The sequence below is a fragment of the Panthera onca genome, chromosome A2 (genome assembly GCF_046562875.1).
Source record: "Panthera onca isolate mPanOnc1 chromosome A2, mPanOnc1 haplotype 2, whole genome shotgun sequence".
Taxonomy (NCBI): domain Eukaryota; kingdom Metazoa; phylum Chordata; class Mammalia; order Carnivora; family Felidae; genus Panthera; species Panthera onca.
The window spans coordinates 62374779-62394761 of NC_138340.1; the positions used below are offsets into that span (position 1 = coordinate 62374779).

The 19983-nt window shown below is 45.5% G+C and overlaps 1 long non-coding RNA gene across 1 annotated transcript; it reads left to right on the top strand.

Annotated features, from left to right (window-relative positions):
* Positions 1-464: 464 nt before the first annotated feature.
* LOC132674362 (uncharacterized) lies at positions 465-18076 on the top strand. The gene is made up of 3 exons (XR_009608511.3): positions 465-653; positions 4064-4261; positions 17174-18076. It is a non-coding gene; the product is annotated as an uncharacterized LOC132674362 (long non-coding RNA).
* Positions 18077-19983: the final 1907 nt, after the last annotated feature.

A 19983-nucleotide genomic window follows, 5' to 3' on the forward strand; every position in this document is an offset into this window, starting at 1 on the left:
GTTTCTGAGTTTTTGTCATTTGTAGTTATTGTTCTGATGCTCTGACAAAATGAGTTTCATCCTCGGGGAGATTCATAGAAAGGATTTTTTTTTTTTACAAATACAGGTATTTGGTATCTTTAAGATCATGAAACTGAAATGGGTAAGAATTTCCAGAACTACCTAAAAAGCTGCATTCAAACTGAGTAAGAATTAGTAACATGGGACTAAGTGAACTAAACAAGTTTTTGTGACTGCTGTTTGCAAGAGTACTGGCTGTCCAGTGTTTGCTCTTCCAGATTAAGGAAACTTTCTCTTAAGCTATCTGTGACTTACAGAAATATGATAAAGTCTTCATTTGTGAACAAATTGAGACATTTAATTTTTCTCTCTATTCAGAAAGTCTTAGTGAGTATTCTTTCTTGCATGGCAATCATACTTATTTACTTAAGTTCAATAAGAATCTGTTCTCCTTGCAACAGGACACCATTGGGAACATTGGTTATTGTACCAAGGCTTTGACTGGAATGTCATATATGAGAGTCATGCATAGACTCAGACACGACCAGACAGCTTTAAGGAATCGAAGTCGACTTTGTAAAACACGGAGCCGTAAAGTCCCTTGGAAATGTTGGCCTGATACCTGCTGGCAGAGATCCCAGAAGCCTCCCCAGGTGAGTACAGAAGGTCACTTCTCTGGCAGGTGCAGGAAACTGGGGACCTCGTGGAGAGGAATTCGCCCAATTCCACAGGAATTGCAGGCCTGTCTGGCGGAAGTACTTGACTTGGCTTCTGGCCTGGAGAGACTACTAAACATTCAGTCTAGATTCCTTATAAAAGTTCCAGCAAAGCAGACTTTAAAAAAGATCTATATGGCCAACTACTATTCTTGCTGAGCTTAGGTAAATAAGCCAAGCGTATTAAAATTAGACTTGTTTTACAAATAAATTAGTCTTGGTTTGGCCATCTCTGAGGATAAGGGTGATGTTAGAGAGAAAAATTATGTTTCAGTAACACACCTCTGCAGATTTCAATTCTAGCTCTGATTGCTTTGAATGTTGTCTGCTTAAACTAGAAAACTTGAGGGAAATGTCAGAGAAATTGCCACAACAGCTCATGTAGAGATAATCTTCATGCTTGTTATTCTGTGGGGATAGTAACAGGACCCCATGGGCATATAATTATTTGAACAGCTGGGGAATGAGGTGGATTCCCCAGCAATTGTATAACCCAACTATCACCTTGACCTATTCTGTGTAGCCAGGGTGACAAAATCACTCCTTAACAGCCATTCCGTGGGGTTAGCTCTGGGCTTGGGAAGACAACGGATGGCCCCACTTTCCTTGTGACTGGATTGGATGATGCACTTGGAAATGCCCTTATCTCCTGAGACAAGTCTTCTCCCACTTGCCAGTGATTCCTCATAATCAGGATATTGTTAACCTAAACATCAAACAAAGAGGGCGTCTTGATTGCCATATTTGTCCCAGGAGCCACCTCTATTGACACAAAATTGCAAATAGAGGTTTTAGCCAAGCAGACAGCAGCCACCTTTGACCAGACACAACTCATAGTCACCCACGAATTCAAAAGGTGGCCCTCCAATACCCAATGGTCTTTGATATTTTGACTGCAGTTCACAGAGGCCCAGAATCAGATGAGCGGCCCCTAATGGGACCCATGGCTATGCGGCTCTGACTTGTGTCCATGGCCTCCCCCAGCTGGATAGGCCGCTGTACTCTGGGTTTACCTGGATTCATGGACACAGTAGTAAAACCATGACCAACCCAGCCAACCCTCCAAATGTGAAACAACGGTGGACACGTTCTGTGTTTCAGCAGCATGACCACTGAGCATCCATCTTAGATTCCTCTTTGGGACTGGAGGATGTTGTTTGGTGAATGGAAGCTCTCAATAAGCACATGGTCAAAGCCCTAAATGACACTCAAAATAGCATTTCCCTCAAAAATACTGAAGTAACAAATGTGTAAAGCAGTTTTACAAAAGAGAATGGCACAAGGTGGGACTCGTGCCCTCATAAACACAGAAGGCTGTGTGTACACTCCAGATGACCACAGAAAGATTTCTGGATTTCTAACGGACATAAATACTCAAAATGGTTCTTAAACAATCCCTCTCTTTCCATTAATGATTGGTTAAACTCCTGGACTGGAGGAGGATTTTTGTCAACTATCAAAGGACTCTTACGTGGGCTTCTTTCCTTTTTTGTTATTCTAATCATGTTTTCTCCCATGTCCTCTGGTGTCTAGACTCCTTCACTGCCAGAACTTGAAGTCTCTAGATGACCCTTTCCACTTGGGAAGATCCATACATGGGGTCTCCCTTGGATTCGACTGCCTCTGCCTTTCATAACTCCTAGATCCCTAACTGACCAATGGTGACCCATAAATAGGGACATCTCTGCACCCTTATTCAGTAGGAAGAAGTTACAGAAGAGAAGACCTTCTGCCCTCAGCAACCTTAAAGATTTAAGGATCAAAATTGTTCAGGGGAGAATTATGTGACCCACAAAGGCAAAAGAAAAAAGTTAAATTTCCTTATAACTTACAGCCCATTGGCAAGTCCTAGGAACAGGCAGAGTGACATTCCTCAAGCTGTTTGTGTTAATACGTTGCTAAAGGCACGAAGAGATCTTAGCTTGACATTAGCCAGACCTCCAGGTTCCTGTAAGTCTACTTTAACATATGAAAATCCCTTTGGAAACCTTCTTTATCTCTATCCCCTAAGTGTATGTTGGCAATTATACTCCAAGCTCATGGCCCCTGATATACATCTGAAGGGGCTCGTGACTGAGGTTTTACTAAACAGGAATAAATGACGTTTTCCCAACAGCAGCTCAAGGTCCTGGAAAACTTGTTTTCAAAATTCCTTAGACTTATGCTATCCCTGACCCCTTCCCAACCTGAGGGTATGTAATGAGCCACTCTTCATGACCCCAAGGCAGCTCTTCCTGCCTAGGAGCCTGTCCCATGCTTTAATAAAACCACCACCTTTTTTTTTTCTGCACCAAAGATGTCTCAAGAATTCTTTCTTGACCTTTCTCTCCTGAACCCCAACATTTCACATCAAGGGGCATCTAGGGGAGGGAGGGTACTTGGTCCTGGTCAGCGAGAGCCCTTCCTCAATATTTTAAAATATGAATTACAAATACAAGGATGTGCTTTAGAGTTCTAGAGAGAGGGAGGAAAAGAAATAACGTGAAAGTATTTACATTTCAAATGTAAGCAATGAATGAAAGCGTGGGAGACATTGTTATGTGCGAAATGGGGAAAAATTGATGTTAATGTTTCCTGACATGGGAGGAAAGTCAGTAGGAAAAGTTATGGGAAGGGGTGCCAGTCTGAGTCCCTGAGGGCAGGTGGCCAGTGCCCCTCATGGTGCTCATCCTGTTGAAAATACAGCATCAACTCCTCCCTTTTCTTTACATTTTTTTTTCATTTTTATTTATTTGGAAGAGAGAGAGGGAGAGTGGGAGAGAGGGGCAGAGGGAAAGAGAGAATCTTAAACAGGTTCCATGCTAAGAGCAGAGCCTGACATATGGCTGGATCCCAATACCCTGGGATCATGACCTGAGCCAAAACCAAGAGTCGGAGGCTTTACTGACTGAGCCACCCGGCGCCCCAACTCCAACCCTTTCTGACCGTCGCCCTACAGAGCAGAGCTGCCTATGGATCAACATTTGTCACAATTTCTTTGTGTTTTCAGTTTCTATTTCAGCCATACAAGACATTCACACGTAACTTGGGAAATAAGAGAGAAGGAAAAAGTCCTTTTCTCCAGCACCAGCTTCAGGCGGTAGCTGAGGTCATTGGTAGTGACTTTCAAAGACTCCAAAATTCCTAGATAATCATCCCCTCTGGCACCGTGAGCAGTTGGGACCTGTGAGAGTGGCGTGCCTAAAATCCTTGCACAGGAGATTCTTGAAAAATGGCGTTTTGGCCCTTTCCCTCACAGACTTTCTAATGGTTAATTGCCCCTGTTACATATATCTTCACTCAAAATATCTAGAGAGGCTACTGTTTTTCTAAATGTGTTCTCACTAATACATATTTGCTGTCTGCAGGGATTGTGGAGGTGACAGGAACTGCAAACACGGGAACTTGGGACTGATTATTTAACGACGTTGGATTTGAAGGCAGGATAACTTTTACACTGATGGGTAATTGGATACTGGTAACTGTGAGCATGTAGTCACATTAATATCGCCGTTAGTTGCCTGGAATGAAGCATCAAGGCAAGGCAAGGATTTGGAAGCAGAATGGTGAGTATAGCAGAACACTTGTTGGGACAGTGACGAGACCTTGGGTGGGCGAACTGCATCCTACCACTCAAGAGGGGGTAAAAACAGAAAGAAACAAGCTTGAGGATTTAGATTTCTGAAACAAACATGGTTGGAACACCAGAGAGTTTCTATACCTGTCCCTAGAACATCAAATTTCTTTGCAGTTTTCGGTTCAATGTTTCAAAAAATCTGCCTTGAAGTTTGATCTTTGGGTTTGCTGAAGTTCCACATGAGGAGTCAGACCATCTATGTCATAATTACAGCAGTGGCAGGAAGAAGCAAAACCCTGAGAAGAGAAGGGAAACATCAGAGCAGTCCTTGGGTCTACTTTACCAAGAGAGTCTCAGTAAACCTAAGTAGGGTGGCTGCCTGCTGAACTAAAAAATAAAAATAAGAAAGGACCCATAGTCTCCTAAAGTAATGGCAGATTGTCCAGGATAAATAGAAAATCGCCCAGTATAACAAAAAATAGGACCGTTACAACTGAATTGAGAAAAGACAATTGGTGTCAACATTGAGATGAACCAGATGTTGAGAATTCTCTGACAAGAGTTTTAAAGTAACCAGCATACAAATTATTCAACAAGAAACTACAAATTAAAAAATAAAAAATAGAAAGTCTCAACAAAGAAACAGAAATTATTTTAAAAAGAGCCAAATGTAAGTCATAAACTGAAAAATGTAATAACAAATATAGAAATTGTCTGAATGTCTCAATAGTAGAGTGCAGATAGAGAACAGAATCAGTAAAGCCAAGGACAGAACAATTGAATTTACACAATCTGAACAACAGAGAGAAAATGAACCAGAACAAAAACAGAGTGGGAAGGGCTTTGGGACAATAACACAGAGTCAATATGGCTTTTCTGGAATCCCAGAAGGAGAAGAGAGACTGGGGCAGAAAGATTCATCAAAGAAATAATGGCTGAAGCTCCCCACATTTGGAAAAGACACAAATCTATAGATCCAAGATATTGAGCAAATCCTAAGTAGGATGTACCCCAAAAATCCAAACCAAGAACATGTCACAAACTTGAGAAAGCTGAAAAACATTCTTGAAAGCAATCAGACAGATGATCCACGACCTATAGGAGTAGGTTAACAGCAGATTTTATCTTCTGAAACCATAGAGACCAGGAAAACGTGAAAATTTTCAAGTACCCAGAATTCTATACCTGGTGTTTCAGGCTTTCAGGAAAGGAAAGGTGCAATAAAGACATTCGCAGATGAAGGAAAACTGAAAGTTTGTTGCAAGCAGACTTAAGACAAAGAAGGGCTGAAATAAGGGTAAATACAATAGAATAGCATTTCCCAAATGATTTTTCCATACCGTATCTGACAATGGAAACAGAAATTATAGCCCCATGTGATACTCGAGAGAATGATGTGTAACAGAATATGTGTAACATATGGGACCTAAGTGGTGCTTCACTCCAGCTGGTAAAAACACCGATAATAGTAGACCGTGATTCACATCCAGAATGACCGCCAAAGAAACCTTTACAAAGAGAAACCTGAAAAAAATGCCATCAATCTACTTGGAATACTCAAAGGAAGCAATAATTGAAAGGAAAGTAATAAAAGAGAAACAGGAAAAAAAGAATCAGAGGAAACAAACAGGAAGCAGATAATAAAGTGGCAGATATGTGTCCCAACTTATTAATAATTACATTAAATGTAAATGATATCAATCTATCAATTAAAAGGCAGGGTTGGACAAAATGGATTTAAAAACAGCCAATTCTCTATTGTTTCTTAGAAATCTATTTCAAACTCAATAGCATGGATTGACTGAAAGTGAAGTGATGGAAAAAATGTACTACGGAAACATTAATTTTAAAAAAGGACAGTAATTATATCAATATTAGATAAAATGGCATTCAAAGGGAAAAAGCTGTAAGAGACAAAGGAGGACATTACCTAATGATAAATGATCGAAACACCAGGAAGACACAAGCTAATCAGTGGTTATGCCCCAAAATACATGAACCAAAATATGGGAGAGCTGAAAGGGGAAATGGACAAACTCATGGGAGCATTGGAAACTTCAATCCTCCATTTTGGCAACTGTCATATTTACTTAATTGAAAAAAAGCAAGAGTGTAAAAGATTTGAAAAGAACAATCAGCCCACAAAATCTAACATGGATCTCAAAAAATGACAGAACATGCAATTCTCCCAAATGCTCTCGGAATATTCACCAACATGCGTCATATGTTAATTGCGGACCATAAAACAAACCTCAACATATTTAAAGTAATTGAAATCATACACAATATTTTCCCTAACAATAATGGAATCAAACTAGAAATCATGCAGAAAGGCAAATCTCTGCACACAGGCACATGAAAAACATAGTTCTAAATAGTCCAGAGGTCAAAGACAAAGTCTCAAGGGAATTCTATGTACATACATGTGTATAGATGACCCTTGAACAATGTGGGGTTGGGGGCACCGACCCCCGTGAGGTCAAAAATCCATGTATAACTTTTGACTCTCCCAAAACTTAACTAAGTAATCGTGTACTGTTGACCAATAGCCTTACTGATAACATAAACTGTCAATGAAGACATACTTTGTATGTTATAAGTATTATATGTTGTATTCTTACAATACAATAAGCTGGAGAGAAGAAATGTCATTAAGAAACTCATAAGGAAGAGGAAATACATTTACCGTGCTGTTCTGTATTTATTGGGGAAAAAAATCCGTTTATAGGTGGGGCCTGTGCAGTTCCAACCTGTGTCATTCAAGGGTCAACTGTGTATATAGAATGAAATGAAAATGAAAAGACAACATATCAAACAAAATAGGTGAGATGCCGCTAGAGAGGTGCTGAGAGACACTTACAGTGCTAAAAGCTCGTACGCTAAAGGAAGAAAACTATTAATGAATAATCTCAACTTTTACCGCAAGAAACTAGAAAAGGAAGAGCAAAATAAAGCTAAAAGTAAACAGAAGGAACAAAATGGTAAACGGAAGACTAGGGGTTAATGAAATAAAAACAGGGAAACGAGAGAAGTCAATGACACAAAAGTCTGGTTCTTCAAAAAAATCAGTACAATTGATTAACCTCTAATAAAAGAGACAAAAACAGAGAGACAAAACAATCACCCAAATCAGGGATGAAATCAAGACTGTCTCCACAGCTCTTACAGCCATTAAAATCATACCCCAGTGACACTGAAAACAATTGTTCCCTCATCAAGTCAAACAACATAGCAGAAATGGGATAATTCTTCCACCACCAACATAAACTACCAACACTCAGGTGAGGGAAAGTAGATGATCTGAATAATTCTATAGCCATAAGAGAAATTAAATTCATAACTGAAAATGTCCCAAAAAAGGAAGGTCTAGGCACAGGTCATTGGAAAATTGTACCAAATATTTAAACTTAAAACATGTAGGTGATTTTACATAATCCCTTTCAAAAAATGGAAGAGGGAGAAACACTTTACAAGCTATTTTATATGGACAATATTATCCTGAGACAATAATACTCGCCAAGAATTCTAAGGCACTAGAAAAATATCAAAACTGCGGGCCAATACGTCTCATGAACTTAGATATAAAATTCCTCTAGCATACGCTGACATGGAAACGGAATCACGCACCATGATTAAGTGGGATTTGTTCCAAGCCTGCACGGACCATTCAACACTCTAAAATCAACTCATGCAGCAAACAGGTGACAGAAAAAAAGTCAGGCCGTCACACTGATTGACAACAAAAAAGAATTTGACACAGTCTGACTGAAGTAAAAAGACAGTATTGGTACTGGCACAAAAAACAGATACATAGATCATTGAAATGGGATAGAGAACCCAGAAATGGACCCATGAATATATGGCCATCTAATCTTCAACAAAGCAGGAAAGAATATTGCTTCAGCAAGTGGTGCTGGGAAAACTGAACAGTGACATGGAGAAAAATGACCCTGGACCACTTTCTCACACCATACACAGAAATAAACTCAAAATGGATGAAAGACCTCAATGTAAGACAGGAAGCCATCAAAATCCTCGAGCAGAAAGCAGGCAACGACCTCTTTGACCTTGGCCGCAGCAACTTCTTATTCAACACGTATCTGGGGGCAAGGGAAACAAAAGCAAAAATGAACTATTGGGACCTCATCAAGATAAAAAGCTTCTGCACAGTGAAGGAAACAATCAGCAAAACTAAAAGGCAACTGACAGAATGGGAGAAGATATTTGCAAATGACATATCGGATAAAACGTTAGTATTTAAAATCTTGGGGTGCCTGGATGGCTCAGTCGGTTAAGCGTCCAACTCTTGATCTCACAGTTCATGAGTTCGAGCCCTGCATCGGGCTTTGTGCTGACAGCTCAGAGCCTGGAGCCTGCTTCAAATTCTGTGTCTCCCTCTCTCTCTGCCCCCCCCCCCCCCCACACATACTCTGTCTCTCTCTCTCTCAAAATAAATAAAACATTAAAAAATTAAAAATAAATAAATAAAAGCTATACAGAACTTGCCAAACTCCATACCTGAAAAACAAATAATCCAGTGAAGAAATGAGCAGAAGACATGAATAGACACTTTTCCAAAGAAGACATCCGGATGGCCAACCAACACATAAAAAATATGTTCAACATCACTCATCAGCAGGGAGATACAAATCAAAACCACAATGAGATACCACCTCACACCTGTTAGAACGGCTAACATCAACAACTCAGGAGACAAGAGATGTTGGCGAGGATGTGGATAAACGGGAACCCTCTTCCTCTTGGTGGAAAGGCAAACTGGTACAGCCACTGTGGAAGCCACTGTGGGAAACAGTGTGGAGGTTCCTCAAAAAATTACAAACAGAATTATCCAATGGCCCAGGAATCGCCCTACTAGGAATTTATCCAAAGGATACAGGTGCTGATTCTTCTGACTAGCTGATTCATGCTGACTATGTTTATGTGAGACTCTCCGTGTAGTAAAGGATACACATGATCTCCTGGTGTTTTTCTTCTGCATTTCAACCTATGACTATCTGAAAAAAAATAATTAAAAATATTAGCCATCTTATCCCCAGCTTTCTCCCGCCTACATAGGAACGGTCAGGCTTGGGACTATGTGGGAAGATCCTGGACCTTGGTGACCACATTTAAATGATGAGCCAGCACTGTTCCCAAAGCACAGTCTGCCCATCGGTCTCCCCTGAGCTGTTAATGCAGGTGCAAAGGCCCATCCATCCCCTCACACTCTTGTCCCCCAACCCGTCTTCCCGCTTCCTGCTCCGGAGAGTCCCGTCCTCGATGCCCGGTCCTGCCTCTGCTCTCAGCCCTCCCCGGGCACATCTCTCAGAGCCCATCACCTTTCAAGCTGGAAAGGGCGACTGTTATTTGTTGGTTTTTCAGACTTGGGGGGGCATTTTCCTCGTTCATGGGGGTGAACGTCTGTGATTCTGAGCCTGGCTCTTTGTCTGTAGACCATGCCGGCTCTGGAGCACCTACTCCTGGAGCTCTCTGCCAGGGAACCAGCACCGGGGAACCCGGTGCCACCCCGAGCGCCTTCCCTGGTGGGTGTCTGTCTTCCTCCTCGGACACGCTCTACCCTTGTCCTCATCCGGGGCTGCCTCACCTGTTCCTCTTCTCCGCTTTGTCCGCAAGGTGCCTCAACGTCTCTGTCCATTTCTCCCCAGCTTACGTGTCACTTGTGCAGAGACCTGTCTCTGCACAACCACACCTGTCTTGTGGTCTCACTGTGTTCCTGGAGACGGCATCTCCAATTTGCATTAAAATTATTCACGTGCAGTCCATCTTTTCTGCTGTGTTCTCGTTTTCCTAGCAGAACGCCCACGGCATAGTATCAGCTCCATACATCTCGCTGAACCATGACTTGAATTAATTTTATGAAAGAAACAGAAACCAAACACTACCCAGACAGCCAAACTTCCATGCAAATAAGTGGGATCATCTTTCAGAGCCATGACAAAAGAATAGAATGAGAAAGAAATTCTCCATTTTCCCACTTTGGTTGAATGTTAAAGCACGGTGGCCTTAAAAAAATCAATATATTACAGCTTACAGAAACAAAAAAACTAAAAATAATTTTATTAACATCTCTTGGTACATTTAAGGAGCCACCATTAATACATTACTGTGAACTAAAGGCCACAGCTTATTTGTATTTCCATGGTTTTCTCCTAGCGTCTTTCTGTTCTGGGGTCCCATCCAGGACACTGTGTGACAGCCAGTGCTCACGTCTCCCGGGCGCCTCTGGGCTGTGACTTTCCCTCATCTCTTCCATGTATTTGGTGACCTTGAACCGTTTGGAGGACTGGTCAGACTTTTGCGGGACGTCCCTCAGCCAGGGTGGTGGGACATCAGGAACGAGAGGCAGGTTGTCAGTAGAGTTCCCACTCATGACGTCATTTCAACGGCACCTGCCAGCATGGCTGTTCATCACCGCGGATGTCGGCCTTGACTTCCTGGAAGGGGGTGTGCATCAGGTTTTTCTGCCTTATTTTCCATGATCATTTTAGGTACTGAGGAGTTTCTTAATGATTTTAGAAAGATTTTTAGGAACATTTAAGCGATTTAACATAACGTCTTAATATGAGAACGCTTTAGAGCGCTATGTTGCTTTGATGAGGATTTAGGGGGAGTTGACTTCTTGAGGTTCTCAGGGCATTATTCCCGTTTCTCCTCCACGGTTCGAGACCACGCTTTCCGAATGCCCTGGGTTTCTCTTTAGCACCTCAAAATCATCACCATATCCAGACAGTTACACTAACCCTTACACTCACACATCTGCACCTGCTTTCTGCCTCTTACCCCTTCTTAGTCCCTTTATCCACCTCACCGTTCCCTCTGGATATTTTGAATTCACTCCTAATAGCCTTTCTTTTTTTAAAAAACATTTTTTTTAACATTTATTTTTGAGAGACACAGAGAGACAGAGAACGAGCAGGGGAGGAACAGAGAGAGAGGGAGACACAGAATCCGAAGCAGGCTCCAGGCTCTGAGCTGTCAGCACAGAGCCCAACGTGGGGCTTGAACCCACGAACTGTGAGATCATGACCTGAGCCGAAGTCAGTTGTTTAACTGACTGAGCCACCTGGGCGCCCTCAACAGCCTTTCTAAAACATAAATTTAAACACCTATGTAGATCTGCTTTTAATTCTTCCAGGAAAAAAAGCAAATTGTTTTTGGCTGATTAGAGACAGCTAGAGCCTTTCTGCCTTTATATTCGGCTGGTTTACACCACAATACAAGAAAGTTTGATTCATTCAGGTTTATCAAATGCTTCATCAAGAATCAATTATGTTTCGAGATAGAAGGAACATACTTAAAGATCATAAAAGCCATTTATGAAAAGCCCACAGCTAACATCATCCTCAATGGGGAAAAGCTGAGAGCTTTTTCCCTGAGATCAGGAACACGACAGGGATGTCCACTCTCACCGCTGTTGTTTAACATAGTGTTGGAAGTTCTAGCATCAGCAATCAGACAACAAAAGGAAATCAAAGGCATCAAAATCGGCAAAGATGAAGTCAAGTTTTCACTTTTTGCAGATGACATGATATTATACATGGAAAATCCAATAGACTCCACCAAAAGTCTGCTAGAACTGATACATGAATTTAGCAAAGTTGCAGGATACAAAATCAATGTACAGAAATCAGTTGCATTCTTATACACTAACAATGAAGCAACAGAAAGACAAATAAAGAAACTGATCCCATTCACAATTGCACCAAGAAGCATAAAATACCTAGGAATAAACCTAACCAAAGATGTAAAAGATCTGTATGCTGAAAACTATAGAAAGCTTATGAAGGAAATTGAAGAAGATATAAAGAAATGGAAAAACATTCCGTGCTCATGGATTGGAAGAATAAATATTGTCAAAATGTCAATACTACCCAAAGCTATCTACACATTCAATGCAATCCCAATCAAAATTGCACCAGCATTCTTCTCAAAACTAGAACAAGCAATCCTAAAATTCATATGGAACCACAAAAGGCCCCGAATAGCCAAAGTAATTTTGAAGAAGAAGACCAAAGCAGGAGGCATCACAATCCCAGACTTTAGCCTCTACTACAAAGCTGTAATCATCAAGACAGCATGGTATTGGCACAAAAACAGACACATAGACCAATGGAATAGAATAGAAACCCCAGAACTAGACCCACAAACGTATGGCCAACTCATCTTTGACAAAGCAGGAAAGAACATCCAATGGAAAAAAGAGAGTCTCTTTAACAAATGGTGCTGGGAGAACTGGACAGCAACATGAAGAAGGTTGAAACTAGACCACTTTCTCACACCATTCACAAAAATAAACTCAAAATGGATAAAGGACCTGAATGTGAGACAAGAAACCATCAAAACCCTAGAGGAGAAAGCAGGAAAAGACCTCTCTGACCTCAGCCATAGCAATTTCTTACTCGACACATCCCCAAAGGCAAGGGAATTAAAAGCAAAAATGAACTACTGGGACCCTATGAAGATAAAAAGCTTCTGCACAGCAAAGGAAACAACCAACAAAACTAAAAGGCAACCAACGGAATGGGAAAAGATATTTGCAAATGACATATCGGACAAAGGGTTAGTATCCAAAATCTATAAAGAGCTCACCAAACTCCACACCCAAAAAACAAATAATCCAGTGAAGAAATGAGCAGAAAACATGAATAGACACTTCTCTAAAGAAGACATCCAGATGGCCAACAGGCACATGAAAAGATGCTCAACGTCGCTCCTCATCAGGGAAATACAAATCAAAACCACACTCAGATATCACCTCACGCCAGTCAGAGTGGCCAATATGAACAAATCAGGAGACTATAGATGCTGGCGAGGATGTGAAGAAACGGGAACCCTCTTGCACTGTTGGAGGGAATGCAAATTGGTGCAGCCACCCTGGAAAACAGTGTGGAGGTTCCTCAAAAAATTAAAAATAGACCTACCCTATGACCCAGCAATAGCACTGCTAGGAATTTACCCAAGGGATACAGGAGGGCTGATGCACAGGGGCACTTGTACCCCAATGTTTATAGCAGCACTCTCAACAATAGCCAAATTATGGAAAGAGCCTAAAAGTCCATCAACTGATGAATGGATAAAGACATTGTGGTTTATATACACAATGGAGTACTACGTGGCAATGAGAAAGAATGAAATATGGCCCTTTGTAGCAACGTGGATGGAACTGGAGAGTGTTATGCTAAGTGAAATAAGCCATACAGAGAAAGACAGATACCATATGGTTTCACTCTTATGTGGATCCTGAGAAACTTAACAGAAACCCATGGGGGAGGGGAAGGAAAAAAAAAAAAGAGGTTAGATAGGAAGAGAGCCAAAGCATAAGAGACTCTTAAACTGAGAACAAACTGAGGGTTGATGGGGGGTAGGAGGGAGGGGAGGGTGGGTGATGGGTATTGAGGAGGGCACCTTTTGGGATGAGCACTGGGTGTTGTATGGAAACCAATTTGACAATAAACTTCATATATTGAAAAAAAACCAACAGATAAAAAAAAGAGAATCAATTATGTTGATTTTAAAATGAAATATATTCTGAAAATATCCTGTTTCATTATTTTCATTGTCTTTGAAATTCATGCCACTTTCACTCACTCTCTCTCTTTTTTTTAAATTAAGTTTATTTATTTTGAGAGAGAGCGCAAGCAGGGCAGGTGCAGAGAGACAGGGGGAAGACAGAGAATCCCAAGCAGGTTTTGTGCTGTCAGTGCAGAGCCCCTGGGGGGTTGAACCCATGAACCCTGAGATCATGACCTGAGCCAAAATCAAGAGTTGGGTGCTCAACCAACTGAGCCACCTAGGAGCCCCACTTTCACTCTCTTTAATGCTCCTTAAATGTTATGGTAAAGCTTTAAAAAACCAGAATGTTCTTTTAAATTTATTCTCCAAAGTGAAGAGCCCTTTAAAGAAAGTTGAGAGCTAATGTCTCTGGCTATTGGAAGAACTGAGGGTTTTTCCTTTCAAGCAACACTTTTAAAAACAGGTAGAGAAATCACAGTCACTGCTGGTGTGGCTTCCGTGTGGAATTTACTCTGTTACAGAGTAACCCGGCCGAGTGACCACAGCACGTTCCTGCCTGCCTCTGGGGACGAGGAGGCATGTCTGCATCCCAGGGATGGAAGCCGGGGTTCACAGGGGGCGCGTGACCCACTGGCCTTTGTCCAGTTTCTTGGATGCCATTAGTCAATACCCTTTGTCCTGCACAAACCTTTGCTATGGCCACCCATCCCCCCACCCCACCAGGCTTTGGAAGGAAGAATCGCTGCCCCCCCTGCCCCCCCCCCCCGACCATGTCCTGCTCCTGTGCTGAAGGGTCCCCCTGCCTTCGCAAAGCTCCACGGAGAGATTTAGTGATTTTGTAACCACCGTCAGCTTGTTGGAGTCATGCCCGCCTTGCGTGGATGGCTAGCTGCACGAGAGCAGGGAGAGACCCCCTCTGTTTGCACTCTGGCTATCACCTCCATGGAACGAATGGTCACACCTATCCCACGGGTGTTTCTTGGCTCCTGGTGGATGCCAGGGAGAGGATCCAAAAGTGAGGAAGACAGAACCATTCAGATCGGGGCCCACGATGGGTTCCCTTGGGTCTGGAGCCCCACAGGGGCAGCCAGCGGGCAGTCGTCATGCTTGTTCTCCCGGGTCCAGGGAGGAAGGCCTCCACAGCGGAGTGCTGGGACCCTCATTTCTGCAACCTTGAGAAATGGCTCAGGGTTCAGGTTCGTGGGTGGAGGTGTCCGCATGGAGACTGGAATGGTCTGGCACACCCAGGTTCACGCGTCCTCAGACGCCCTCACTTGTGCCCCCACTATATGAAGGAAGGGAGATTCAGGGCCCAGATGTCCAGTTTACAGACCCAGAGACCGAAGGAGACGCAGGGCACCAGCAGCCAGAGCTCCTACAGCCACTGCGGCAGGCACTTGAGGCCCTGAGCCCTGTGGTGGCCACGGGACAAGGTTGGGCCCTTCCTGAGCACACACCGGGGGGTATGGGGGGTAAGGGGTGCTCTGCAGGCCAGCTGGGGGCTGGGAAGGGTCTGGTCCACTCTCCCCAGGCCTGCAGGCCGGTGCCGGGACATGGGGGCCCAGCCTGCTCTGTTCTCTGCCCTCTGGTGTGGGCCGGGATCCCCTACTGCTCACTATGACCGGGTAGCGATCTGACCCACCAGGTCCGAGGGTGCTGTTATTCTTCCCGTCCCAGAGTTGGGGAAACCGATGCTCGGAGGGTGGTTTTACCTGGAGACACACAGGTGGGTGGAGCTGAGGCTTGAGTTCTCTCCATCTCTTCTTATTGTAGGAAAGGATGGTATTGCTGATAACTTCTGCTTAATTTTTATAGGAAAAGGTAAACTTTATTAGAAACATAAAGTAGCTTCTAGAGACTATGTGAGATCATGCATTGCCCCTAGGGAGGGGGATGGGTGCAGGGAGGAAGACCAGGAAATCATAGAATAGGTATATTCAGATAATGGAATTTACAAAGGGGCGCCTGGGGGCTCAGTCGGTTGAGGGTCCAACTTCGGCTCAGGTCATGATCTCACTGTTTGTGGGTTTGAGCCCCAGGTGGGGATCTGTGTTGACAGTGTGGAGCCTGCTTGGGATTCTCTCTCTCCCTCTCTCTGTCTCTACATAAATAAATAAACAAATATTTTTAGAAAACAAAAGCTTGATCTATGAGGGATTGGAGGGCAATTCAGGAAACGAACATGGAGAATTTCTTAGCCTTGTGGGAAAAAATAAAGTGATTGGCAGATACCATCACATGCAGGGTGAACACTCGTGTGGCGTGAGGGTGGCAGGTAGTGGATGGGAGGCCCCCCACACCCACTGTCCCTGCACACTGTCCCTGTCACCACAGCCCATAAGTCACACACCTACGTGTGAATTGTCTCGTGGCCACACTCAGAGCAAAACGAAACACGTGACATTAATTTCCAAGATTTATTTCACTTAATCCAATACATCCATTCAACAGGTTGCAATTTCAACATGAAACCTGTGTTAGCAATATCGCAAGAAGTCACTCTTTTGGAACCTCGTCGTGAAATCCGGTGGAGAGCGGGGCTCCGGGTGGGCGGGCTGGAAAGGGCGGTGACCCGCAGGCAGAGTCCAGTCCCAGAGGCCAGCCCTTCCGCTGGCCACTGCATTAAAGCCAAGGACAAATGACAGGACAAATGACAAGTGACTGGAACTGGACCAGTAATAAGGAAACGAATATGGTAACGTAAGCCACGAGGCACAGATACTACTTCTCCAGACGCAAATATGCCATCAAATAAGGAAGCAGGATCGGTCTCAGCAGTCATCGGAGAAATACCAGCTAGACGATAATCAGGTACCTTTGTGCCGCCGCACTGGAGGGTAAGTGTGTCCACGGTTCGCAAGCCTGTGGCCTCGTGTGACCGGAGCCCGCCTTCTGCCCTTGGGTGACACTCAGACTGCTCCTCCCCTGCTCCCTGACCGCTGAGCGCTGGCGCAGGATGTGGGCTCTGCTGACACGATCTGCCAACCACAGCCTGGGACTCGGGATGCAGGGAGGCCGAGGGGCAGGGCCAAGCTCCCCCAGCACCTGCAGCCACAGCCGGGCTGACCGGAGAAACGCACCCCCACCCCGTGCACGGCCGTCCGGGCAATCACGTCACCTGCTCTCCACCACCCCCGATGGAGTGCAAATGATCGGTGTGTACTTCGTTGTGTGTGTGTGTGTGTGTGTGTGTGTGTGTGTGTGTGTGTGTCTTTGGAGCCCAGCGGAGGCCGGTTCACACGGCCAGCCGAGGGGGTGAGCTTTCGTGAAAGAGTGAGTGAGAAAATGCGTACATGGAGCCATGGGCCCCGGGAACTTTTACAGTGAGTACCGATTTCCTTTCATTATTTTTCTTGTCCCCTCCCAGGGCTCCTGAGAAGGGAGGACATGTCTCAACGCCCTGGCTTCTTGGGCAACAGATTGGACCCCGGCAGCTGTGAGGTTGGTGCGGGAGGCAAGGGCTCTTCTCCTGCACCCCTGCACGGCACCCTGCCCTCAGCAGTCCGCAGACAGAGTCTGACGGCCGTGGTCGCAGTCGCAGCACAGACCACGGGGCATAAAGGATAGATTGTCTGTCTTTGGTGTCCTTCCCTGTAAATCAGGAGAATTCTATTTCACCGAAACATCTCCTTGCTCATTTTAGGCAAAACTAATTCTGTTTAACAGCCTGCCTGCTCATTGGAGGGAGTCTGGCCGCACAGACAGTAGCTCACGAGCTCGCGTCAGGCCTGACGGGGGATCTCTCCCCATGGGAGAGGAAGCCCCCCAACCAGTGACGGAGGCCCCCCAAGTCCCAGGCAGTAGGCGGTCTCCTTGAGCGCTGACGGAGAGTGAAAGTTTATGACATTTTCCGTTGTCTGGCTCTGTCTTCTAATTGAAGTCTGTCCCCAGAAGTCGGCCAGGACTGTTAACAAGGGGCCCACAGCCCAGGGGAGAGCTGACCCGGCCACCTCCTGCCCCCGCCTCCTCCGTCCTCTTTCATGTGGCCTTTCGGCATCCACAGCCCCGGCGACAGTGTTTGGACGCAGTGAGCCCGAAGGCAAGCGGAAGAATTTGCTGTCTGGGCTGCTCTTAGATGAATGGATGTCTCATTTGGGAAAAAATCTGTAGGTGGTTTTAGTTTTTCTTCTCAGAATCCTTCACACGGTGACAAGACGATTTCCCTTGCGTGCTGGTTTCCACGCCGGAAGGCGAAAGCTGAGCCCGGCCTCCCTCCCCGTGCTGGGGAGTCTCCTGTGTGTCCCCAGTGCCCGACAAGCTGGGCGGGGCCGCGTGGTCAAGTGGCGTGTTATTACAGCGGTGTGATGGCTCTCGGCGATGACGGTGCCATCTCTGAGCCACACGCCAACCCCCGCCACGCGTGGGTCACCGAATCCTCACAAACTGGTACCGGGACCCCCACCAGAGCGTCCCCCAGAGCCTGGCGAGACTCAAGCCAAGTCCCCTGACTAAATCTGGCTGGTGGTCCGAGATCCTGCGGGTCATTTGTACAGGCGCAGGTCCTCTGTCCTCAGATCCATACTGGCTTTCCTGCCTCCAAGACGTTACTTCCGGAAGGGTGCTGATTTTCACTGTTTCATTCAGTAGGTACGTTGTTTCCTGATGCTGGCGACATAGCACCAGAGCAATTCCCGATCTCTTTCTGTTTCAAAATGCACCCATTCACCGAAGGCTGCCAGTTCTTCTGGCCCGCGTCCACAGGGCACCGCCTCTCTGTCTCAGTGAACGCGGCCGGGTCTACACCATTCACACTGAATTCCCCAGGTCCCCCTGCCTTCTTCTTTTTTTTTTTCTCCTCATCCTGCTTTGTGCTTTTCCTAAACCAGCGTCTTGCACAGCCTTGTGAACATTAGTATTCAGGGCTGCACTGCTTCTCATGTGATAAACCACAGACCTGCCCCCCATGTCCAAGGCCCCCTGGTAACTCACTCTGGAGTCACACCACACATACTCTTAAGCACGTGTGAACACGGAAGGACTCTGGCAGTTCCCAAACCGGACCGTCTCTGTTACCTTCTTCCCTGATTCTTTTCTTTCTTTCTTTCTTTCTTTCTTTCTTTCTCTCTCTCTCTCTCTCTCTTTCTTTCTCTCTCTTTCTTTCTTTCTTTCTTTCTTTCTTTCTTTCTTTGAGAGAGAGAGAGAGAGAGAGAGACAGAGAGAGACAGAGCACAGGCAGGGGAGGGGCAGAGAGAGAGGGAGACACAGAATCCGACACAGGGCTCGAACCGCAAGATCATGACCTGAGCCGAAGTCAGACGCTCAACCAACTGAGCCACCAGGCACCCCTCCTTCCTTCCTGTTTCTGTCCACACCCTTTGCACGTGGCAGCTTTGAAGGGCAGATATTTGAGCAGAGACCGCCCCTGTTCACTTTCTCCCCCTGGGCGTTGACTGGGAGCCTCTGTGTTAACAGACATGTGCATGGCTTCCCCAGGCCTCCTGCAAACAGAGGTGATGGGTAAGGGTGAGGATGTGCCATTTGGTGAGTGGCACCTGTAGGGTCTGGGGACCTGCACTAAACTATCTGTCCGTGGTGGGCTGTGTGCCCGCGCCCGTGACCCTGCACGACCCGCCTCCCCTGCCCGTCACTCCCTCCGGGGATGCACCTGCACCCCTCACACAGAAGCAGGTTCCAACAATGCCCAGGACAGACACGGGATGGAAATCTACAGAGAGGCCGCATCAGACCCATGGGGCTCCCCTCAGGAATGCGTGTCAGAGGAGGACAGAGTCCCTGCCTCCCCCAGGGAGGACAGGCCCTGAGGATTGGTGGTTGCAGACAGGTTGCACATGCCCCTCTTAGCTTATCTCATTTTCCCTGGTACCAGCTCCCAGGCACATGTGGCCTGTCCTGCTTCAGCCTTCAAATTGGGACCCCAGGTTGGACCCTTCCCCAGGCCCGGGCCCTGTGCACAGAAAGAACCAGCCACCATGGCCTTCAAGCACGTCCCTGGCTGGGCCCTCAGGTGTCCTGGCACGAGTTACAGAGAGGGCATCACCATCCGTCCTCCATGGCCGAGGGCACATTTGCTTGTGTTCAGACTCGTGCCTGCCGTGTGCACAGAGTACTATGCCCCCGCTCCAAATCCACAGCCCCCAGTGTGAAGGCCTCTAGGAGGCCATAGTGTTGGGTGAGGTCACGAGGGTGGGGTTCCTGTGATGGCATCATTGCCCGGTA